A 26354-nucleotide genomic window follows, 5' to 3' on the forward strand; every position below is an offset into this window, starting at 1 on the left:
ATCAAGAAATAATCCTTGTTAATTTGGTCATAGAATTTTACAAAATGGAATTATTTCCCAAACAGGAAGAAAAAAAAGAAGGAAAGCTATGTCCAGCTTTAACAAATTGAAAAGAGAAAAAGAGGAGAGTTAAGGAAAAGAGGGAATAAGCAACATGCCCAAGCCTTGCCTATCCAGGCCAAAGTCATAAAGAAAACATAAAATATATAAGTTGGGTAGAAAGGAATCCTCAGAGTAGACAGACCTCTATTTCACTGCTCATTTGAATGTAGTAAAGAGACCTCTAGGAAGGGTATCCCTAGAACTTCATAATTCCAAGAGTAAACAAGGAGGTGGTCATAGCATACTCAGATTGAGAGGGAAATTAGGTAGCCCTCAAGAGTTGCTACTGGCCCTGAGTTCCAAAACTCCAAACCAGAAATTTAGGCATGCCTCCTAAGAATCAGAAAGTGTGGCAGCTCCTAACATGGGCCCAATGAACACTACCTCCTGGTATTCACAGCCTTTGGAATCGCCTCCTTTGAGTAACTCGCTTTGAATTAACTGAATGGAGTAACCTGAGGGGATGTAAATTCTGTGATTAGCTTTCCAATATTGTGACCTCTGTCTTACTAGCAGATTCTCTCTATTGCCTTCCCAGACTGCACACTTTAAAGAAGCAAACTGTCATGTTGAAGAGGCCCCCATGGTAGAAAGTTAAGAGTGGCTATAATAGTCTGCCCAGGCTGCCATAAAAGAATGCTACAAACTGAGTGTCTTAAATAACAGAAAATTATTTTTTGTACAGTTGTGGAGACTGGAAGTCTGAGATCAAGGTGCCATCAGGGTTGGTTTCTGGTTAGACCTCTCTCCTTGGGTTGCAGATGGCTACCATCTCACTGTGTACTCAAATGGCTTTTTCCTCTGTGCACACATGGGAACAGAGAGAATTCTGGTGTCTCTTCCTCCTCTTATAAGGACCTCAGTCCTATTGGATTAGGGATGACCTCATTTAACCTTATTACCTCCTTAAAGGCTCCATCTCCAAACACATATTTGGGGTTTGGGCTTCAAATTCATATGAATTGGGAGGGCGAGGGAGGACACAATTCAGCCCATAACAGTGGTCTCCAAGCACCACCCAGTGAGGATCTGTGCCCTCAGGCCAACAGCTAATGAAAAACCAAAAAACTGAGTGAGTTTAGAAGCAGATCTTTCCCCAGTTGAGCCTCTGGGTGAGACTGCCAATGGTGATTGCAGGCTTGTGAGATACTGTGACACCAAGGATACAGCCAAGCCATGCCAACATTCTTAACCAACAAAAACTACAAGATAATACATGTATATTGTTTCAAATCACTCAGTTTTGTGGTAATTTGTTAGACACCAAGAGATAGCAAATACAGGGCAGTAGATGTTGTAAAAGCCAGTAGGTCATCTATGGAGGCCAGAAATCAAGCAAACATATTGTGCTGGAATCAAGAGAGTAGGTTTTTGACTGAAGCAAACCTGCTGTCCCTCCTCAGTACATTATGAAAGCAGAGAAGTTTAAGTGTGGTTAAGAATATGGGTTCCAAAGTCAGAAAAACCTGACTTCTAATCACTCTGACACTTACTAGCAGTACATTCTTAGACAAGTCACTATACAGTAAAAAGGAATGCAAAGTAGAGAATCAAAAGCAAAGTGTCTTAATATCTAAAAATGAATATAAGAGATGTGCTATGAAATAAGAATTATTTGACATGAAAGTGTTTGATGGACATTAGCTTTTATTGTTAGGATACAAGCAGAGAAAGAAAGTAGGGGTGGGGCTTACAACACGTACTGAGTTCCTGATAAGTGCCAAGAAATTTACTATGCTCCATGTATATGAAATCTTGCATCGTCAGCACAATTCTCCTCAATAGTTACCATTGTTCTCATTTTTGGAACAGGCATCTCAGGGAATCTAAGTAACATGGCTAGCTTCATCCAGGTTCCATGGGAATTTAATTCTAGGAACACGGGTCTTGAAAACCCAGACTCTTGGTTGTACCACGTTTCCAAAGTAATAATAAAACCCTGACAAAAATCTGTAGAAGTTACTCAGTATACTACGGAGTGCCAGTCTCTTGCAAAACGGAAAATTTAATGACAGTAAAATACTCACTGGTTCAGACTTTTTTCAATTTAGATTGAATCCCTTTTCCTATTATTTCTGCTAATGTCATGGCCACATCAGAAAGAGATTATCATTGGCTAATTTAAAATGACTTTATTCAATTTATTCGATTTACTCCACAAAAGAGAGAAGTAGGTTTGGGTCATCACCCTTTGCATTGCATTGATTTGATTTTTGTTCACATCTTTCTCACACACTCCATTAGTTGCAGCTGGATTATTACAGCTTCCTGAAATTGATCAAGTTTACATTGGGAAAGATGATTTTTGAAGGTGAAATCAGAAACATAAAAATCTGTTTCTCTCACATAATAAAACAGAAGTGACTATGTAAATTGGCATGTTAACTTTCTATTTCCATGCACTCTTATGGAAAAAACCACACTCCTGTGTGCATATGTGTTTTTGTGACTTTTCAATACGCTCTAAATGTTGCATCTGGAAAGTACAACAGTCAGGTTCTATAAGAACATCAATGAACTGTCAGGCCCATCCCACAAAGAGTGACAGGAAGACAAGAAAATGAGACCAGGGAGAAAAACACTAGATAAATAATGTCAGAAGCTAGGAGCAAACAAGGGAAACGACAAACTATCCCACTAAAGACACTTTCAGATGCTGTGTTTCTATTAAACGCAGAAAATTGCCTGCTAAAATGACTATGAAAAGAAAAAGATGAAGGAAATATAAGGTATGTTTTATATCTCTGTCATTTGTTACATACTCCAAAATCCAGTAAATATATTCAAGGACGTATTGACCATGAATTTAGCCTTTAGATCCCTTGGGAGGAAAAGTGATATTTGATATATAAAATGATCAATTATGGTGAAGGCAAAGCAAAGTGGCTTCAGCAATTCTCTAGTGTTCTGCTGGTTTCCTTCAATCTTTTCAGGCTGTTTTGCTATTGTGGTGGTGTTTTGTTGTTGTTGTTACGGTTGTTTTTTCTACTCTGCATCTTTTCTCTTTTCTTGTTCTTTATTGAGTTTAATTACAGTTATTGTTCATGGGCTGTTGAGCTTTAAAATCATTTGCTGTCTTGTATGTTTACCCTGTACTTGATTCATTCACAGCTGTTCGTCAGTGCCATGCTATTCAGACTGGGGAGTGAAATTCTTATCTTCACAGAGCAAAGAAAGCAGTTTCATTTACACAAGGTCTATAAAGGGAGAATAATAAAATGATTACAATGGTAATTCTTTAGTTCAATTTATTTACATTTTCTTTTCTGTACCAATATTATGGTATACTTTTTATGACATCCTTTTAACTATGGTCACTAATTTTTGGAGATAGCTGAAAAAATGAAGATGCACTTTTCCTAGAGTAAGTAGGTCACAACATCTATCGGCCCCAAATGAAGACATATTTGCATCTCTGCCTCAATACTGATAGCTATGGATTGGCTTTACTGTGTAGGCATAATTTGAATAATATCAAGTAACGTTTCTTTGCATAAAGTTTTGCTGAAGTGCCTGGCATTTTCAGATTTTTACTGCCTACTTTGTGTGAAAGTATTTTCCTGAAGTGAGTTCTTTTAATATGTAAGGTGTTACCTGGGAGAAACAACACATTAGCTATCACCAGCTCTGGAATTTGTTTATGAAATGACAGGGATGCAAGTCATCCCATGGGGTATACTCCCTCATTTCAGGATGAAGCAATTGTTCTCAAGCACTGAACACTAGCCAGTGAATACAGCCCCCTAACTGAAGACCCCCAGAGCACTCTTCACAAGGTTTGGCATGTCAACTTCCTCTTTTTACCATTAAGGCCACCTGTTAATTCATCCCTAAAATATACAGTTTGAAGGTTATTGAAAAACCTACTAAAGTTATTGAGAAGAGATCACCTACTATTATTGCTAACTGCTTCATTTAAAGGTGAAAAAGCATGAGCTTTAGAAGTTTTAAGTGAATTGATGGCCTGGTCAAAGTTTGAGAGGTTAATCATAAGTCTAAGAGAAAATCTACAGAAGCAAGTAACTACCTCTCTGGTATTTACCTTGGAGGCACGTGTCAATCCAAAGTGGCCTACACACTAAGATTTAAAGGGCTTTGTTGGGACAAACATCAAAATCTGGGGTCTTGAGTAACATGGAAGTTTGAATTAAATATACCCACACAAAGACATAAAACCAGGACCCCCCAAAAGTGATACCTTCAGCATCTTGGGTGTCTGGGGAACTGTTTGAAGAAGGAGAAGGAAATTGGACTACCTGCCTACTTTAGCTTTTAATCAAAGAGAAAAAAATCTTCCCTGAAAATTCTAGCCACATGCTGGTAAAAGGCCAGTATTCATCCTACTTGGATGCTTCCAAGTACCCAAAGAAGAATACTAATTTAGTTGAAGTGGTTCTCAGTACTAGTGCCTCTAGGAACCTGGCAGGAGTAAAGGATAACTCTCCCTAGAGGAACATACTTTAACCAGGCCTCAAAATTATACTAATAGCATACGAAGAAAATAATTTTGCAATGAAAAATTATCAAGGAACACATTTTAACCAGGCCTCAAAAATTATCATACTGATAGATTGCAAAGAAAATAATTTTGCAATGAAAAATGACCAAATACCCAAAGAAACAAATCAGATCACAGAGTTTAAACATAAAATTATCAGATACAAAACAGTAAATATGTTTATATTATTCTTAAAAATAAATATAAAATAAAATTTCCTATAAAAAGGACCCTAAAGAAAGCAATCAAAAACAAATGGGCAATTTCAAAAAGAAACAAATAGAATTTTTTGGAATGAGAAAAGTGTGAAAAATTAATGAATTTGATAAAGAGCAAATAAGATGCAAATTAAGAGGTTATTAGTGAATTGGAATATAGAAAAAAGCATGTTGAAAGAATGTACCAGAAGGCAGAATGATGGAAAATGGGGAAGTTGAACAACATGGAGGATAGAATGGGTCTATCCCAAAACTAACTAAAATTACAGAGAGAAGGAAGAGAAAAAATGAGAGACAGGGAATGTCTGAAGAAATGAATGAAAAGAATTTTTCTAAGCTAATGCAAGACACAAATATTCAAATCAAGGAAGCCCAATGAATGTCTACCTATTATAAATACAAACAAAACATCTACATATATTTACACTATAATAAAACTGAGAAAGACCTTAAAAGCAGTCAAAGAGATAAAACAGTAAACTAAATAATATCTGGCAATTTGACCACTGACTGCATATTGGATACTAGAAAACAGTGGAATAAGAGCTTCAAGATGAAATCCAGAACTATATACTCATCAAAATTTTCTTACAAAAATAAGGGGAAAAGACAATTTTAAACATAAAAAATCACTGGATAAAGTTTTCACCAAAAAATCTTTACTAAATGATAAAGGATAGTTCAAGCAGAAGGAAAAGGACCCCAAATCTCTTTCTATAAGTTAAATATGCATGTTAAAATTTTCAGGGTGATTATCAAAAAAGTACATGTACAGACAAAACTTTAAATGATAACCACAACTACCTATTTTAACAACAACCTCAACCAATATTAAAATTCAAGACAAAACCATCAGAAAAAGCAGAAGAAACAGAAAACACAAAAACCATTTTAGAAATATTTTTTAAAAATCCATAATCAAAATAAAGACAAAATTATCTAATCTCTCATTAAAATATAAATATTTTGCCTGAAATTAAAAAAAAATAATCTACATGTTCTTTATAAAAGTACATGTAATCTTTAAGAACAGAGAGGATTGAAGGTAAAATGATGGAAAAGATATGCTGGGTAAATGATAAGACTTATTTTTGCTCTACTAGCATGAGAGAAAATAGATATTAAAGCAAAAGGTACTAGAAATAAAGAGGACACATGTTAATTAAAGGTTTAATCCAATGAAGGATTAAAAGGAAGGGGGGCAGATATTCTAAATTTGTATGAGCATAACATAGTCAAAATAAATGAAGTAAAACCCGGCACAAACACAAGAAGAAAGAAATCCAACATCAAAATAAGAGACATCAAACAAGTAAAAATTTAGAACATTAAAACAACACAAAGAACAAGGTTGAACTAAACAACATATGTAATACCAGGTCTAACCACTAACTAGAGTAGATCATATTCCATCCATTTACCTTGCCACAAAGTGTCAGAAAAATTTTAAAACTTGATATCATTAAGACTATTTTTTAAGTACAATGTAATAGATTCTGAAAAGTTATTAAATTTAATTATTTTCATAATTCTAATGATTATTAATCATGATTATAATTAAATCTCATTTTTAAATTCTAAAGTAATTTTTTTAAGATTTATTTATTTTAGAAAGAGAGAGCACACACACAACAAAGTGGGGAGGGAGGGAGGGAGAGAGGGAAACTCAAGCATACTCCCCACTGAGCTCAGAGCCCAGATGAGGACTCAATTTCACAACCCTGAGATCACAACCTGAGCCAAAATAAAGTCTGTCACTTAACCAACTGAGCCACCCAGGCACCCCCTAAAGTAATTTTTTAAAACAACATCTAAATAATGAATTTGATATTAAGGAATAAATTTATAAGTAAGAAAATATTAGCACTGAACCATAAAAAAAATTATATAAACTTATGAGATATAGTCTTTAAAAGGAAATATACAGGCTTATTATATTTTAGAAAATAGTCTGAAAGTCAATGAGCCAAGCCTACAACTTAAAACAACAGACAAACAAAATTATTTACCCTGAAAAAAATAAAAGAAAATAGGGGCGCCTGGGTGGCTCAGTCATTAAGCATCTGCCTTCAGCTCAGGTCATGATCCCAGAGTCCTGGGATCGAGCCCTACACCAGGTTCCCTGCTTGGCGGGCTCCTGCTTGGCAGGAAGCCTGCTTCTCTCTCTCCCACTCCCCCTGCTTGTGCTCCTGCTCTCGCTATCTCGCTCTCTGTGTCAAATAAATAAATAGAATCTTTAAAATAAATAAATAAGTACATAAATACATACATAAATAAATACATAAATAAAGAAAATAAAGATAAATCCAAAAAAATTGCATTTTCTTAATAGAAAAGATAAACAAAGATAAATACTGGTTGTTTGAAAATGGCTAATAAAACAAATGAGCCTCTTGGCTAATTTTAAGTGTAGGAATAAAAATACACAGCAGAGATTAAATATTAAGAACATTATGAAACACTTATGCAAACAAATCTCAAAATGTTTATGAAATGAATTTCCAGAAAAATATAAATTACCAAAACTGACTCAAGATGTAATAGAGAACCTAAATAATCTTGTAACCATTAAAGTAATTGATAGTCAAAAACTATCCCAAATAACACCAGACCTCTATGATTTTAGAGGCGAACTTAATTGAACATTCAAGGAAGAGAAAATTCCTTTCTTTTAGAGGAAAAAAATTTTTCAACTCACTTTATGAGGTTAACACAGTAGATACCAAATCAGGAGAAGATATAAAAATAGAAGAATTTTTTAAGAAGGGAAGATCACAGAACAATTATATTCATGAGCCTGATACAAACATCCTAAAAGAGGGAAAAAAATATATAAACATATATATTATATAAATATAAATATAATAATAATTTATATGTTATAAATTATATAATATAAATTCATATTTATAACACAAATTCATATATATGAAATATATATATATTTTTAAAGATTTTATTTATTTGAGAGAGAGAATGAGAGAGAGAGAGAGCACATGAGAGGGAGAAGAGTCAGAGGGAGAAGCAGACTCGATCCTGGGACTCCAGGATCATGACCTGAGCCTAAGGCAGTCGCCCAACCAACTGAGCCACCCAGGCACCCCTGAAATACATATTTTTAATGGAAGGAAATTTTCAAGGAAAATTACAGAACAATTTTGTTCATGGGTCTGAATATAAACATTCTGAAAGATGTAAAAATATAAAATGAAATATATATATTTTAATGGAATTATTTAACAATGAAAATGAATTAGCTATAGCTACTACATGGCTGAATTCCAGAAACATAACATTGAAAATAAAGAGTTAGGAGAGAACACAGTTAGCATTTTTATACAAATACCCCAAATATGAAAAACCTAAACAATACATTATTTAAAGAGTCATGCTTATATATTTAAAACTTAAAGCGTGGGACACCTGGGTGGCTCAGTCAGTTAAGTGTCTGCCTTCAGGTCAGGTCATGACCCCAGGGTCCTGGGATCAAGTTCTACATCAGGCTCCTTGCTCAGTGGGGAGCCCTGCTTCTCCCTGTCCCACTCCCCCTGCTTGTGTTCCCTCTCTTGCTCTCTCTCTGGCAAATAAATAAACAAAATCTTAAAAAAAAAAAAAAAAAAGATGAAAGAAAAGAAAAAAATGAATCCACACAGAAAATAGAACTTATTAGGTAAATAAATACATACATACATACATACATACATACATAAATAAGTGTAACATAGAATAATAAACATGAAACTCAGGTTCGTGGTTATATCTGAGGTAGGAGGAAGTGAATTACAATCTGAGTGAGGCCTGCAGGGTCCTGGACGATGTTGATGATGTTCTAATATTTGAGTAATATGATTGATATATGGGATTTTGCTTCATTATTTTTGTTTTAAAATGTGCCTATATGTTATGCATACTCTTACATATTCTATGTGTCATAATAAAATAAATTAAAATAATGAAGGATACTATGACCATGTCATCCTCAAAGAATAGTAAGTAATGTGACAGGTTGAGGGCCAGAGTTTATGTGGATGGTTATCATGTCAGATCAGCTACTTAAGTATTTTTTATGGCATGTCAGGTATTAGTGGAATATGAATAAGATTTTCAAAGTAGAATAATAAACAGATTAATTCTGAATTCCAATTTAAAATGTAGATGATTTGGATATGGTAGGTAAAATTCTAGTAGTATTCATTGAATTTGGAGGTATGATCAGTTAGGACCCTGCTAACATTTACTCATTTGACAAATATTTATTGGCTACTAAACTGGACATTGAAGAAAGGGCAGAAAGATACATTCCCTGGACTCATGGAGTTCAAAATCTAGTAGAGGAACAGATGAATAAGTATGACATTACAATATAGCATAAGACAAATAATAGAGAGTTTATGTAGAGGAACTGCTACATCAATCATAAAGATCAGAGAGACGACACATAGCTAGGCATTGAAGCATGACTAGGAATTAATAAGGCAAAGCGTGGAAAGAATAGAGGAGAAAGAATAGAATGATTCAAGAACAGGAAGGAGCATGTACAATGCACCAGAAATGAGAATGGTTAGAAATATTTAAGAAATTCAGAGTGACTGAATTTTCAGGGGAGGAATAAGCAAAAGACCAGACAGAAAATTAAACAGCAGACAGAAAATAAGTCTTGCAGTCAACGTCAGTAAACTTAAATCTGGGGGTGATCAGGATCTACAGAAGCGTTTGAAGCAGGACAATAATATATTCTAAATTTGTATGTAAGTAAGATCATCCAACATATTTTAAGTTTGGCCAAGACTGAAAGCAAAATATTTAAGAGACTGTTACAGAAATCTAGGTGAAAGATGATATTTTAGGGCAAAGGAGAAAAATGGAAAGATTCAAGACAGAGTTAGGAGGTACAGAATTAGCAGAATGTAAAATAATTGGATATTCAAGGTAAAGAGAAGAAGAGTTCATAGATGATATTTGGGTCTCTGGAAATTGAGTAGAGCATGGAACCAGTCATTTTGCTATGGAACTGAGAAAATAAGCAAAATGGGGAAAAGATGACAGGTCTGGTTTTGAACAAAATGAGTTTGAATTGCCTCAGCACAAGCCAAATGAATCTGATCACATGCCAGCCTGAAGGTCAGGAATGGATGTGACTTGGAGATAAATATTTAGGAGACCTCAGTCTCCTACGAATAACTGAAGACATGGGATTTTAGGAGCTTTCTCAGGGAAACTGTGTACCTTGAGAAGAGAGAGACTAAGATTCTTAAAGAACACCAATATTTTAGAAGTTTGCAAAAAAACAGATCTTCCTATATGGGAAGGCAAAGATTAGGAAAAAAATGGGAGGAAAATCAAGAGCATGTAGGTATGGAATCCAGGGATTCTGGTAAGAATGACAAACAAGTAAATGGTATAGGGAAGTTAGGTAAGATAAGCAAAGACAGATGGTTCTTTTTCTCTTCCTTCCTTCCTTCCTTCCTTTCCTTTCCTCTCCCTCTTCCTCCCCCTCCTCCTCCTTTGGAATAACAGCAGCTTCTGATCAATACTGACAAAAAAGGAGGTTGATGACTTTGATAAAGATAAAAACCACAAGGTTAAGGATAACAACAGAAGGAATAACCAGAGAACATTTAACAACAACCATAAAAGAACAGAATTTAGTCAACCAGGTAATTGTATAGGGTAAACAAACAAAAACCAAAAAACCCCCAAAAACAAACTAGGAAGGATGTCACCACACAGATTTGGAATCTGAGAGAATAAAAGATATTCTTTTATAAAAAGATACATGTTCTTTTTAAAATTACTAATAAATGGGTTCCATAGTTTATGACCATTGAGAGATATTAGTATATTTACTTCAAAACACTTTAGAGTTTTAGGTCTGAGACATAATCTGTGAAAGGCTGTATCAGCCTCTCAACATAGGTTTCATTCAGCATTTTTTTTCTTTATTTTTAGTTCCTCTATCCTACCAAGACCTTCTTCTCCCCCTCTCTTCACTTTTTAGGTAAATCTAATAAAAATTGAATTTACAATAAAGAAAAGTTAGGTCCCACTTCCGAAATCATTGAAATAGATTTTTCTTGGCTTTTCTGGGAATTACATCAATGAATCAACCTAGTTTAAGTTCCATGTAACTGCAGTTAGCAATTAGACTACAGTCAAAGGTGACAACTCAAAACAGAGATAACCTGATGACTTCTGTAGCAAATACAGACACATTACTGATCTAATCTGATTATGGCATAATAATTTAGTGCAACATATTCTTTTCAAATGGTTCACAATCAATGTTCCATATAAATAATAATAATAAAAAAAAACATATGGGTTTGCCATCACTTTATCCTGCACAAATGATTTTCTCTCAATTAAAGATTCATGGCATACTTTAAGTCATATCTCCTAGAGTTTATACATAATGTAGAAAACTCTTTACCAGTAACCATTTGCCAGTGGCAATCTCTTTTGTACTATTTAGTATAGGCAATTCCTCCCTTGTGGTATGTTTCAGCATATCCTATTAATTTACTAGTAGATAATATTCTCATTTTAGTCATCTTCTGTGATAACATTAATTAGCATCGAGGCACAAGCCCTTGTATCCTATGCAATTTGACTCAGGTTTCTGCTGCTTTATTAGCATTTTTGACCTTGCCTTCACAATAGAACTGCTCAATAAAAGGAAAGCAGCCTTATCTTCTCAGACCCACTGCCCTCATGGTATCTGTTCTGAGCACAGCCGTTTGTACCAAGGAGATCAACAGACTATCCCATTTTGCCTCCTTTCTATCTGGCTTTTGGGTATTCTTTAAAGTATATTGTTCTTTATTCCCAACTGACTGAATTATGCTGTTCACAAAAGCTCTTTGAATTTACCTGTGCCGGGGGCGCCTGGGTGGCTCAGATGGTTGAGCGTCTGCCTTCGGCTCAGGTCATGATCTCAGGGTCCTGGGATCGAGTCCCGCATCGGGCTCCCTGCTTGGTGGGGAGCCTGCTTCTCCCTCTCCCTCTACTGTTCCCCCTGCTTGTGCTCTCTCGCTCTGTCAAATAAATAAATAAAATCTTAAAAAAAAAAAAAGAATTTACCTGTGCCAGAAACCATGTGCTTGCCAAGTGTTGTAGGTTATTTGTATCTTTCTAAAGGGGGAAAAAAAAAAAGAAAAGAAATTCTTCTCCTGCTTATGTGCTTAGGAAATGATTTGTCTCAAAGTATTGGCAAAGTCCCCAGGACAAAGAGAAACTATAAAGGCAAATAAAAGGCATCCATAGAGCTAGGCTTACCTATATGTTGAATATAGAATCATGGAAAGAAGTTGAAAGGTGTCTTAATATCCATCTAGTCCAAATGCTCATAAATTCAACAATCATTTCTCTAAAATCAAGCTCTGTAGTTATAAAACTCCTGCTTGAATAAGTCCCAAAAGAACATCTTGCCACTTAATGCTTGATCAGGAATTTGAACAGTTCCTTTTCTCCTTTTTTCACTCAGATGGAGTCCTTGAGGCTAAATATACACAAACTCCACCCAACCCTAACCAAGAAAGCCAACATCTTAAGAGCACCATCCCTATTAGTAGGAAGTCTGAGATTAGTTGCACTACTATGAGCTTAGTATATGGTGGTCTTTGGCATGAGCCCTAACAGCTGAGTCCTATCAGAAGTTCTGATTTCCCCCAATCTCTGACATACTTTTCCAGAACCATGACTATTTTCATCCCTAATTATTCACAAAGAGTTCCAATGTCATACAAGGGCTGAAGCCTTTCCCTAAGTCCAGGCTCACTGACATGGAATCCTAAAATTTCAGCTTTTGATAGATACTTGACTCTAAGAAGGTAAATGTTGTCTTTATGCCACAAGATTAACATAACCCAGATTATTTAGCTAACCCTTGTCTGACTTCAATTTTTTTCTACTCTAATATGGAAGCAAACAATTTATCGTGTTCCTCTTAATATAGAATGCCTCCAAGTGACAGAATTCTATTTTCTTCTAAGAACAGAAAACTAAATTACACCTTTGTCCTTTATGCTATCTTAATCTGCCACCTAAAATCTAATAATTGTGTCTTCTATATACTCATTTAAGTTATTGGTTAAATTTAGGACTGAATATAACCAAAGGCAAAGGCTATCTTTTGCCATAAAAATTCTCCTCTGAAGTTTTAAAAATCTAATAATTATTACTTCAAAATCATAATTCAAGAATTTGTAGATTACAAATCTATGTATCTCACAATTTTCCCATCTTATTTCAAGGACACATGAAATATTTTACTAAATATTTGGGGCAGTTTGAAGACTCATCTCTATTTTATAAGTAAAGGACTGAAACTCAATGAAATTAAGAGTTAATACTTGTTCATCTCCTTCCAGAGGTCCTATGTTCTTAAAAATTTCTTAATCAACAGTGATCCAATTCTTTATTCATTCAACATAAAACTAGTGTTCAGTTACTATGTTGAAAGGTCTGTTCGCTTTCACTTGGTATCCTAGGACATAATTTCTTTGAAAACAGCAACATGTTATTCTGTGAAGTTCCCATAGGACTGTGTGATTGTAAAATCAAGGGCTTGTTCTGCTCTATTCACTCTTTCATCCCCAGCTCCTAACAGAGTCCAGCAAATAGTAGGCATTAAGTAAATCTTTGCCGAAATTAAGTCATTATGTCTTCACAAGTATTAGGCTTCAAGTCTGTCTTAACTGTCCCTGCTTTGTCCTTTTGAACTTAAAGCTAACTCTCTTTGTCAGAAGAGAGATACTAAATAAGAATTGAGTAGCCAGACAGACTCCATTTCTTTTTTTTTTTTTTTTTTTTTTTCCCATTTCCTGCTTCAAGCTAAAGGCCTGGCCCTCCTTGATACTAAAATAATTAAGAGGTCCTATTGACCAGTCCATGCAATTATTTTATGAAATTGGAGCTTTTATTTTAGTCATATTACTTTTACTTTACATAATAACAATTTCTGCTTTTCCTTTATTTATCAAGCTTACCAATAATGTTCCTGTTATAATTGGATTGATATTATACCCACCTTAAAATGATGAAGATTGGACTCTGAGAGGTGATATTTTCTCAAAGTATAGTGATGGCATGTTTCTGAATCAGGACCCAAATCCATGACTTGTCTCTTGAAGAACTGTGACCTTCCACGCCCTTCAACTGCTTTCACAACTCTTGTAGCCACCTCTCTGTTAAATATTCCCTTCTTCCATCCTCTGTAACTGTCCTTAAAAAAAGGAAAGTTTAATTGCAACTTTGTCTATGAAAACAAATTGATTTCTATGGATACCTTCTCATTTGCTTTGTCACTTAGATCATTTATATATTCAGCAGTTTATTTTTGCATACTCTGTCCATATCAATTAATTTTTCTTAGAGTCTTAGCCCATGAGTGCACTAATTTCTTCAAACAGGGCTTATGAAATTTGCCCATATTTAGTAGTCCTCCTTGATAGTCCCAAATTCCAAAGATCCAGAAAATCTCTCCCAAAATTTTTATCATATCTCATTCTCTAATACACTTTCCCTGCAGGGCCTGTCCTTACAATGATAGTATGTCTCTACTCCCTGTATTAAACTCTTATATTATTTTGAAAGACTTCTGATTTCCTGTTGGAACCCTGACTAAACAATAACCTAGAGAAAAATGAGCACATGAGTTATGGGAAGCATGTGCAAGAATGTTTACAGCAGTAATACAATAACGAGGGGCGCCTGGGTGGCTCAGTCGGTTAAGCGTCTGCCTTTGGCTCAGGTCAGGATCCCAGGATCCTGGGATCCAGCCCCACATAGGGCTCTCAGATCAGCGGGGAGACTGCTTCTCCCCCTCCCTCTGCCTGTCGCTCCCACTGCTTGTGCTCTCTGTCAAATAAATAAATAAAAACTTTTAAAAAAATACAATAGCAAAACACCCAGAAATAGGTGGGTGAAAAGGGGGTGTGGCTCACAGGAATGCTGTTCTCTTTATCATAAGAAGGAATGAAGTGAGCTGAACAAAAATTAAGACCTCCCAATGTATAACTATTGTAATTTGTTTTAACTATATTAAATAGAAATTTTAAATACTTCAGATATTTTAATCCTCACAAAAAATTTTATGATGTAGTATTATTTTTACTAATGTTGTTATTGTGATTATGAGTAGTGACATTTTCCCTTTGTAGATTCAGAGAGCTTAAGAGACTTGCCCAAGATCACAAAACCTGGAAGCAGTAAGGTAAGATTCAAAATCTAAATTTTCTGTCTCCAAATGTAAGCTCTTTTAGTTAAGATTTTAAGGCCTTAAGAAGTTTCCTTTCTCACTTCCTCTGTCCTCTAAAAGTTAAAAGTATGTGGCCTCCTGCATCCAAAGACTTTAGAAGTTTCAGGAAAAACAGCTCTGCTGCCAAATTCCTACCCCATGTAGGTTCCCCAAAACCTACATGATATTCTCTTTATTCCTTTGGTGAGGAAAGTACAGGTTCATATGCCCTCAAAAAATGAACGTTAAAGCTGTTCCACACACTAAGCTCTTAATAGAATTATTTCACATTCCCATTAAGGGAATATCCCCAAGTGCAAGTAATCAGGAAAGCATTTTTTTTTTTACTTTTTTATTGTTATGTTAATCACCATACATTACATCATTAGTTTTAGATGTAGTGTTCCATGATTCATTGTTTGTGCATAACACCCAGTGCTCCATGCAGAACGTGCCCTCTTTAATACCCATCATCAGGCTAACCCATCCATTGTAATAATAATAATATTACGATTGTAATAATTTACAATTATTAGATCTTCTTGTTGGATAGACCCTTTAAGTAGGATATAGTGCCCTTCCTCATCTCTTATTACAATCTTTGGTTTAAAATCTAATTTGTCTGATATAAGGATTACCACCCCACTTTCTTTTGGTGTCCATTAGTATGGTAAATGGTTTTCCACCACCTCACTTTCAATCTGGGGGTGTCTTTGGGTCTAAAATGAGTCTCTTGCAGACAGCGTATCGATGGGTCTTGTTTTTTTTTTATCCAATCTGATACCCTGTGTCTTTTGATTGGGGCATTTAGCCCATTTACATTCAGGGTAACTATTGAAAGATAGGAATTTAGTGCCATTGTATTGCTTGTAAGGTGACTGTTACTGTATATTGTCTGTGTTCCTTTCTGGTCTATGTTGCTTTTAGCCTTTCTCTTTGCTTAGAGGACCCCTTTCAATATTTCTTGTAGGGCTGGTTTCATGTTTGCAAACTCCTTTAATTTTTGTTTGTCCTGGAAGCTTTTTATCTCTCCTTCTATTTTCAATGACAGCCTAGCTGGATATAGTATTCTTGGCTGCATATTTTTCTCATTTAGTGCTCTGAATATATCACGCCAATCCTTTCTGGCCTGCCAGGTCTCTGTGGATAGGTCTGTTGCCAATCTAATGTTTCTACCATTGTAGGTTACAGATCTCTTCTCCCGAGCTGCTTTCAGGATTTTCTCTTTGTCTCTGAGACTTGTAAGTTTTACTATTAGATGTCGGGGTGTTGACCTATTTTAATTGATTTTGAGAGGGGTTCTCTGTGCCTCCTGGATTTTGATACCTGTTTCCTTCCCCAAATTAGGGAAGTTCTCTGTTATAATTTGCTCCGTTATACCTTCTGCCCCTCTCTCTCTTTCTTCTTCTTCTGGGATCCCAATTATTCTAATGTTGTTTCATCTTATGGTATCGCTTGTCTCTCAAATTCTGCCCTCGTGATCCAGTAGTTGTTTACCTCTCTTTTTCTCAGCTTCTTTATTTTCCCTCATTTGGTCTTCTATATCACTGATTCTCTCTTCTGCCTATTTATCCTAGCAGTTAGCGCCCCCATTTTTGATTGCACCTCATTAATAGCCTTTTTGATTTCGACTTGGTTAGATTTTAGTTCTTTTATTTCTCCAGAAGGGTTTCTCTAATAACTTCCATGCTTTTTTCAAGCCCAGCTAGTATCTTTAAAGTCATGATTCTGAACTCTAGATCCGACATCATACTAATGTCCATACTGAGTAGGTCCCTGGCAGTCGGTACTACCTCTTGTTCTTTTTGTTGAGGTGATTTTTTCCATCTTGTCATTTTGTCCAGATGAGAATAGATGAATGAGAGAACAAAATGCTAACAGGGTAACAACGTCCCCAGAAAATATACTCTAAACAAATCAGAGAAGACCTGAAGCCAGGGGAAAAGAAAGGGAAAGAAAGAAAAAAGAAAAAGAAAAAAAAAAAAGAAAAGGAAAAAGATAAAAGCAAACAAAAACAGAACAAAACAAAACAGAATATGATCAAATATGATCAGGCTGGTGCACAGATCAGTGCCACACACTAGATTTTGGGTGTATTTTCGTCTGTTAGAAGAAAGTGCCTCCCAAAATTTTAAAGAAAGAAAAACTTATATATGAACAAAAATAAGGGTTGATATGATAAAGGGATGGAATATGACTGTAAAGATGAAAATTATAAAAAATTTTATAAAAGGAATTGATAAGAAGGTGTTTGAAAAAAGAAAAAAAGAAAAAAAAAGGGAGAGAATATGATCAGGCAGGAGAGTAGAACAAAGCCATACACTAGAGATTTAGGATATACTTTGATCTGTTAGAAGAAACTGTATCTCAAAATCTTAAAGAGAGAATAACATATATATATATGCCAAAAATAAGGGTAACTATAATGAAGGGATAGAATATGACTACTCTAAAAATGAAAAATAAAAATGTTTTTTAAAAAAGGGATTGATAAGATGTTGGTTGAAAAAGGGAAAAAGAAAAATTTAAAAAAAAAAAAAACAGTTAAAAAAATTAACTTTGAAAGACTAAAGAATCATGGGGAAAAAAGCCATGGATTCTATGTGCAGTATTCCCCTAGCGCTGGAGTTCTGCCATTCTCATTGATCGGTAAACTTGGTCTTGGCTGGCTGTTCTTGGTGATCTTCTGGGGGAGGGGCCTGTTGCCGTGGTTACCAAATGTCTTTGCTGGAGGCGGAATTGCCCCACCCTTGCTGGTCCAGGCTAAGTAATCTGCTCGGGTTTGCTCCTGGGAGCTTTTGTTCCCCGCAAGCTCTCCATACAGCTTTGGAGGACAAGAGCAAAAATAGTGACCTCCCAATCTCTGCCCCGGAGGAGCCAAGAACTCAGGGCCCCACTCCTCAGTGCGCCCCCAGAGAAAAGCAGTCACTCCCGTCTCCCCGGTCTCTGGCCACACTCCGTGCTCACCTGGCCTGTGACTGAGCGTTTCTGGCTCACGACCCTGTGTGGAGTCTCCAAACCCAGCAGATCCCTGTGGTGCGCTCCCACGCCGCTCCTCCCGGGGGAGGAAGGGGAGTCTCCCCAGATCTGCCGCTTGTTGGGTCCCTGCTGGAGGAGCAGTGGCCCGACTGTGCCGCGGATCACAGTTTATGGCAACCCCGAGCTGAGAGCCCACTCCTTGGCTCCGTCTCTGCAGCCAGCTTCCCCGCTCCAATCCCTGGGAGCTCTGCCGCACTCAGGCACCCCCGGTCTTTCTGTGACCCCGAGCGTCCTGAGACCACACTGTCCCAGTGAGGGTTCCACCCCCCGCTTAGCCACTGGAGCGACGTCCCTCAGTGGAGCCGAGGTCTAAAAGTTCTGATTTTGTGCTCTGCGGCTCTATCACTTGCCAGAAGCGGCCGACGGAGGCCCCTCCTCTCCGTCTATCCTCCCAAATATTGCCTCGGATTCACTTCTCAGCACGTCCTAGCTTCCAGAAAGTGGTTGCTTTTCTTTTCAGAGAGTTGTTGCTATTCTTTTCTTCGATCTCCTGTTGAGTTCGTAGGTGTTCAGAATGGTTTGATCCCTATCCAGCTGAATTCCTCAGGAAAGCAACATATTAAGTATGAGAGCCCTCAGGGCTGCCTGTTGCGTTTATCACACCTCAAGGTGAAATACTTCTCATGAAGCTAAGCTAGAAAATTTTTCACAAAATTTTGTAGAAACATTCCATGAATGTGAATAATAGTATCTACCATGGGCTAATTGTTCAATATGCAATTTTACAAGTGGATTTTATTCCTCACTTTGATCAGATCAAACGAGGTTGAAGGAGATTAAGTAGCAAGTCTTAAGATCACACAGTAAGCTGGTACCTAGTAGAGACAATTTTCAAATCCAGGTCTGTCTGGTTCTAAGGCATATGGTCTTTCCATAACAAGAGGTGATCTCCCATAGTTGCATCTGCCTGTACCTTCATGTGAATTCTTGTTGACTATGTCACTACCTATCCAGATGTAGAGAACCTCACCTCCTCAGGCTGGGAGTTACAGAACTCACCCAATTGAGAATAGAAAGGGCAACATTCTGGGATCTTTCTGGTCTGATCAGGAATGAGCAGGTGCTTAAAGGGTGTAGCTCACAGGAACTACAGGATGGATCCTTGTTGCCAATTAGAAGAAGGTGAAGTATTAAATAGAAAATAAAACCTGTCAGTTTAGAATGGTCAATGATTTTTTCATGATTAAAAAGTAATTTTCTTTGGGAAAAAAAAAGCAATTTTCTGTGATTCCTCACTATCTTTCAAGTTAGGTAGTTAGGTATTATTGTCATTGTTGTTAATATTTTCTCTTTATAAATGAGATTGAGAGAGTTCAAATGACTCATCCAAGATCACACAGAGACTATAAGCAATAATCCAGACCCAAGTTTCATAATTTCTAACCCCAAATCTGATCTCTTTCCATAATATTATACAATTTACACCTAACTAATTATCACTGAGATATACAACTCTATTTGTATACCAGTAGAACTATTAAAACCCAGTTTGGGGTTTTTCTGGGAGCAGAAAATAGGTGTTGTGAGCTCTGGTACTTGGAAGTAAAGAATCAAGGAATCAGGGAGCTTGATTACAAAATTGCCACACACACTTGACCCATGATTCAATACAACCCACTTTGTCTCAGACTTTCTGATGAGCATTGTAAGGAAATATATTTGCATTTTTTTGTTGGCTGCTCTTCCCAGGAAATGACCCCAGCATGGGGAATTGGCCTTTATGTATAACTGAATAGAGATGATGAAGTCTAATACAATAACATCAGTTATCAGCTTTAAGAAGGAGAGTGGAAAGCTGTGGTCAGGAGATAATCCCAGGGATCAGGACTCAGGGAATCCAGAAACAAGTCAGGAAATAAAATGTACAGTGGGATAACACTCAAGAGGCAGACCCTGCTTGATGCCAGAGAAGAATTCTTATGGCTTAATAACCACATGGCTATTGGACTGCCCTGTTTAAGGATGTAAGGAGGAACAAAAAAGTAAGGTATAGATATCAGAGATTATTTCTATGGAAGAAAAACCTACCAAACCAAATATTTAACTATTTCATAAGTAAGGAAGTGGTGATACTGAAAAAACCATTTACCTGATGCTACTCAGCCCCATACCTGTCTGGTCTGCAGCAGTGACAAAAGACCTCGAAAGCTCCATGAAGAACTTTTTCTAGTCCTAATGCAAGGACAGGTACCTAGGACTTTCACATTCTCGATAAAATAGAACTAATAGTCAAAAAGCATCCCCATTTTTCCATTTTCACATTGAGAAGTACATCATATTTTTTTCCCTAGATCTTCTAAGATGAATTTTCTTTTTTGTATAAGGGAAAGTGTGAATGGACAGGTAATGAATCTCAGGAGGAAAATCATGGGATTAACATTCTCATAAAAGTGACTGAGAATGTCAAAAGAGATTTTTATTTTTTTAAACAGAGAATATATCTAATATCCATCTTTCATTTGGATATATGGCCCTAATGTACTGTATAAAATATAAACTACTACAAATGACTTCTATAGAGCACTGCACAATTAAAACATTATCTCATTATCAATATGATCCAAATGAATACCCATTCTTTTGTCTACCCCTGGTAATTTTCTAGAAAAGAAAATTGGCCAAGTTTTAGAAAAACTCAGTCCCTACCTAATGAATAATTATTCACACCATATATTTATCAGAAGTTAGACCCAAATGCAATGTACCTACACACCAGCTGCCAAGAGTGACTGACACATTTGGTAATTATAATACAATTTTGAAGGGAATATATTACCAGTTTGACATCTGGAAATCAGAAATATAAATTCTTATGCAAGTCTCTAGTGAGGATGTTTTTCAATCTGCATTGCGTCATGCCTTCTTTATGCCATTTTTAAAGTCACTTTCCATTTTTAAAAGCAACCCTACTAAATCTGCTGTCACTGCAGTTTGGCTCCTATGGGTTCACAAATGGTGTTTATCCAACTGGCTTATGGCACAGCAGATCCCATTGTTTAAGAATAAGATAATAAACTAGATTTACTCATGAGAAAAAAAAGAAAGAAAATATTTGATGTTACTATTCTAATGTCTATTAATTAAAGAAACTCTTATGTAACTTCTCATAAATATGTAAGTCTACATTTTCATACCAGAAATGCTGGTTGGGTGTAGCTGAGGAAGATTAGTAAGAAAATACCAATAGAATAGAAGATGTTTTAAATGAATAGGTGCTGTAGAGAAAAATATATAATTGTAGAACTCTCATTCACTAAGGCCATATATCTAAGAGGACATGATATTATTTCTGCTTCACATAAGCATCTTATTGTGGTTTTAACAACACCAATGCTAATGGTAAAAGGAATTAGGTATTAGCAATTAGCCTTTATGCTAATGAACATTTTGATGAAGCTCCTGATTTTTAAACGGATTATGTTTGAGCTTGCTTGGTCTTTGCATTTTGAGATGCCCAATGACCACTCTCTACCAGGAAAGATAAAAATAGGGCTGTCAAAATACAAATGTCTGTTATAGAGACCTGGCCCAGGAATACTTTGGAGATACTCTATTAGGAGTCCTATCCCAGTAAAATACCAAAGAGGTTCCCCTATTTATTAGGGATACTTTTATTTATCAAATTCTAGCAGAATATCTTGAAGACACCAAAGTTTTAGCTGAAGCACACTTTCAATTTTATTTTATTAAAAAGTAATGTAAAATCCGGGCACCTGGGTGGCTCAGATGGTTAAGCGTCTGCCTTCGGCTCAGGTCATGATCCCAGGGTCCTGGGATCGAGTCCCGCATCGGGCTCCCTGCTCCTTGGGAGCCTGCTTCTCCCTCTGCCTCTCTCTCTCTGTCTCTCATGAATAAATAAATAAAAAAAATACTTTTTTTTAAAAAAAAAAAGTAATGTAAAATCCTTGGTTGTCAAGGAATTGAAGAGGGCAACAGTAGAAAACTTGTGGAACATGTTAGTCCCCAGTTTTTAAGATGAAATCGATAAGGACATTTCATTCACTAGAATGCTAAATGGGAACACTCCTATGTGTGTATCTGTGTTTGGGGGGGAAAAAAAACACTTGAACAAGCTGAATGGGGTTGAGACCCTAAAGAGCTTGCTCAAATAAACAAAGAAAACCATTAAATTGCTACCTGCATCATGGAACATCATAGTAACTAGAGGTGCTTCTACATTTGTCTATATACATAGGTGGACCAGAGGATACAAATCTGGAGTAGTAGCAGGAGAGAGTAGAACTTGCAACATAGTACAGGGAAGACACCTAGAGCTTTCTAGGAGGATCTGAGAGAGGAAGAAACAGAAAACTGGAAGAGAAGGGTAAAGAATCCCTCCCCCCTTTGAGGACACAAACTAAAAGCTCTGGAATAATAAAAATATTTGCTGGGGTGCATGATAAAAACCTGCCCCTCTCTCTAGCCTACAAATTCTTCAGTAAATAGTAGATTCCTTTCTAACACTATTCTGCTATGCAAATGGGAGCCTTAGGGAGCAAGAACAGGACCAGCACAGGCAAGGCACCAGTGAGGGGAGCAGTGACGTCTGGTCAAATAAGCAGGACCAACACGGAGCTGCGGGAAAACAAGATGCCACTGCAAGAAAATTCTGCAGTGATTGTTTCTCACTTCTTCTGCTCTGTTTTTCATTAAACCATTTTCCTAATCATTTGCAGCCACCAAATTGTGTTTACATGCTTCATAGCTCAAACTTTAAACACACTGGGTTTTTTTTTTCTTTCTAAAGAAAACTCCCAATCCATTCTTTGCTCTGGAATATGGTTTCCTAAAATATATTCACAGAAAATGAGTCCTGTGGAATGTGAATGGTTTTTAGATGAATAAAATGTTCTGTAGTCAAAAAATTTGAGAAGTACTAGTTTAAGCAGTTTCTTCACTGCAGGACTTTCTAGAACCTCTTTTGTGTTCATGTGTATTATGAATATCCTAGAAGAGGTTATAGTATATGCAGCACTTTCCTAATTTATTTGACCACAGAATCCTTTTCTCTCTTACTATCTCTTGGAACTGATATTGAGAGTACTCCTTTCTGCAAAACAGCATTAAAAGAAAAAAAAAAAGTGCCATTTTCCATATCTTGTAATGCTTGAACAAAAATGCATCAAATGTTTATATCTTTCAACAACAACAGCTAACACTTCTTCGTCCTTTTTATTTATGAGGACTCTGTAACACAGATATGTCAAGTAGCTTGACAAAGATAATAAAAGTATTCTTTGGCCTATAAGGAACTATAAGTTTTAAAGCCTGTTTGTGAGGTTTGGATTGTTTGCCCTCAGTACACAAGCCTACAGCAGGACGAAAGTGTAACAGAGCATACTGATTCTAGACACATTCAGGAGACTTCACTCCCAAACCTTGGTTCTTTCTGGAGTTTATGGCTACCACTAGCCCTTCTATTTTCACACCTCTTGGCCTGCAGGCTCTCAAATACCTGCAATTTCCTTAAGTCAGAAGACAGAGCTATAGCAAAGATTCAACGACAGTGGCTGCGAAATTTGAAATTGACAAGGTCAAGTGATCAAGTGGTCTGGTGGGAATGATCTTCTCGATGCAACCCAGTTACCATCCAGAAAAATAGGGACATCTTTGGGTTCACTAACAGTGTTTTCATGAGGAGCAAAAATGATTTATGATACACTCTGGCCCACCTACCCCTCCACCCCCCCCACCACCACCACCACCTCTGAGCAGCACGAAGGTCTGGAAGGGACTGCTAAAATAGGCTTCTCTCTGAGCATCTGTGGTTGGTTCTGTTTATTGCACTGTTATCCACAAACACACCCTGGATACTCTTCCTCAGTCTGTTGACATGGGAGCCACTGCAAAATATTAAAGATGTGGCTGATGAATTGATCTATCACCACGGGAGAAGAAGGCCTAGTCTTTCATAGAAGTTAAGAGACTGACCACCTGGGTTTGAATTTTGTCTGTGTCATTTTCTAATTTTGTGTCCTGAACAAATGACCAAACTTTTCATCTGTAAATGAAGACATTTTGAGGCTTATTGTAAGTAATAAAGGAGATGACACATGTTTTCTAGGATGTGTTCCACCATAAATTGACCCTGAGAAAAATATGCAAGTGCAAATAGTTTATCTGGGAAGTAATTCCAGGAAACATAGTCGGGGAGTGGGAGAGTAAACCAGGGAGGAGAAGGACACAAATCAAGGGCATGATATCAAGCAAGCTACTGGTGTGATCAACTAGAACTGCATTCCACTGGGAGACAGTACAGAACACAGCAGAGAGTTATTCTCACCAGGGCCAAGGATGATGGAGTATTATCTGCCTACTTCTTTTTTTTTTTTATCTGCCATTGGTTGAGGTCTGCTTCCAGGGTCATTAACTATCCAGCATTTCTGTCTTGTCCTATATGTGTGATTTGTGGGTTCCTGCACCCAGAAGGAAATAGTTCAAGTATAGACAGCCAGAGGTGTTCTCAGAAAGCAGCCTTTGGTGGAAAGGGGTGAATGCTTACTAAGAGCCTCTGCTACACATATCAAATATATAAAATAGTGCCTTGTACATATTAAGTTCTATTAAAATTTAGATAGTATCACTCCATTCAAAAATTTATATAAATCCCACTATTTAAAAATTATTGTCCTTGTCACTGGCTCTCTTCATGATCTCAGAAGCTCCTGACCCTTATTTCAAACTGATTCCCAGAGATAATTTAAGCTTCTTAAAACTGAATTATTCATGGGTCCCCAAAGATGCTACCTGGTTTCCCACTGCTGTGTTTTATTTACATTTTTTGCCTCACTTAAAAACTTAAGTTCTCTGTTACTGTATTTTCTAGCATTGCTTTTTCTACTAGACCCAAATCAAACATTTCCTTCTTCTCAGTGCCTTCTATAATTTTTCATGGAATATCTTCTCTCTGTCCTGTGAGGGCCCATAGTGTTTTACCTGCAATTCTCTTGTAACATTTATCATTTTTGCCCTCTGTGAGAAGGCATTCTCTTTCCCTAGTAAAAGATGAGTTTTATTTATTTTTTAATGTTTTATTTATTTATTTGAGAGAGGGAGGGAGGGAGCGAGCACATGAGCAGGGAGAAGAGGGAGAAGCAGGCTCCCCACTGAGCAGGGAGCCTGACATGGGTCTCGATTCCAGGACCCTGGGATCATGGCCTGAGCTGAAGGTGGGTGCCTAACTGAGTCACCCAGGCGCCCCAAGAGATGAGTTTTAAAGACAAGTTATATTTTGCATTTTATCATATGATCCCCCCCCCCCAATGCTATTAACTGAATCCTGCTATGTGTCAGAAGTTTTATCAAAAGTTTGGTTGGGAAGAACACTTAATGATGAACCAAAAAAAAAGTTTGGAGTATATGTATACAGTGTTGATTTCTAAGAAGTGGTGCTCAAACAGAAAAGACAAGGATGTATGCTCTTGCCACATCTATTAAACATTGTACTGGTGGTTCTATTCAGGGAAATTAGGCAAGAAAAAGAATACACATGCACTCCACATACAATTAAAGCTAATAAATGAATTCAGCAAAGTTGCAGCGTACAAGATCAATATACAAAAATCAATTGCATATCAACACATAAGCAATAAAGAATCTGAAAATGACATTATGAAAATGACTTCATTTATAACATCAAAAATATTTAGGAATAAATTTAACAGAAGTTAGTACAAGACTAGCATATTGAAGACTAAAAACTATCACTGAAAAAAGTTAAAGATGACCTAAGTAAATTTAAAGATATCCCATGTTCATAGGTTGGAGGACTTACTATTGTTAAAATGGGAGTACTCTATAAATTGATATACAGACTTAACATATTCTTAACATATTGCTTCTTTACAGAAATTGACCAGCTGACCCCAAGATTCATATGGAAATGTAAGAGTCCTATATTAGACAAAATAATCTTGAAAAGGAAGAACAAAGTTGGAGGACTCACACTTCCCGATTTCAAAACTACAAGCTATAGAAATAAAGACTGTTAATGGCATTAATGTAAACAAATAGATCAATGGAATAAAATTGAGATTCCAGAAATAAACTCATAGATTCATGGTCAATTTATTTTCAACAAGGGTGACAAGAGAATTCAATGAGGAAAGAATAGTCTTTTCAATAAGTGGTACATGTTGATAAGCCTTAGAAATTAAGTAAATCATACTTAAAAGGCCACATATTATATTATTCCATTAATATGAAATCCAAATCAATATAAATAGAAGATTAGTAATTGCCAGGGGGTAAGGGAGGAGAG

Source organism: Mirounga leonina, unplaced genomic scaffold, assembly GCF_011800145.1.
Source record: "Mirounga leonina isolate KUSES-001 unplaced genomic scaffold, KU_Mleo_1.0 Mir_115, whole genome shotgun sequence".
Classification (NCBI taxonomy): domain Eukaryota; kingdom Metazoa; phylum Chordata; class Mammalia; order Carnivora; family Phocidae; genus Mirounga; species Mirounga leonina.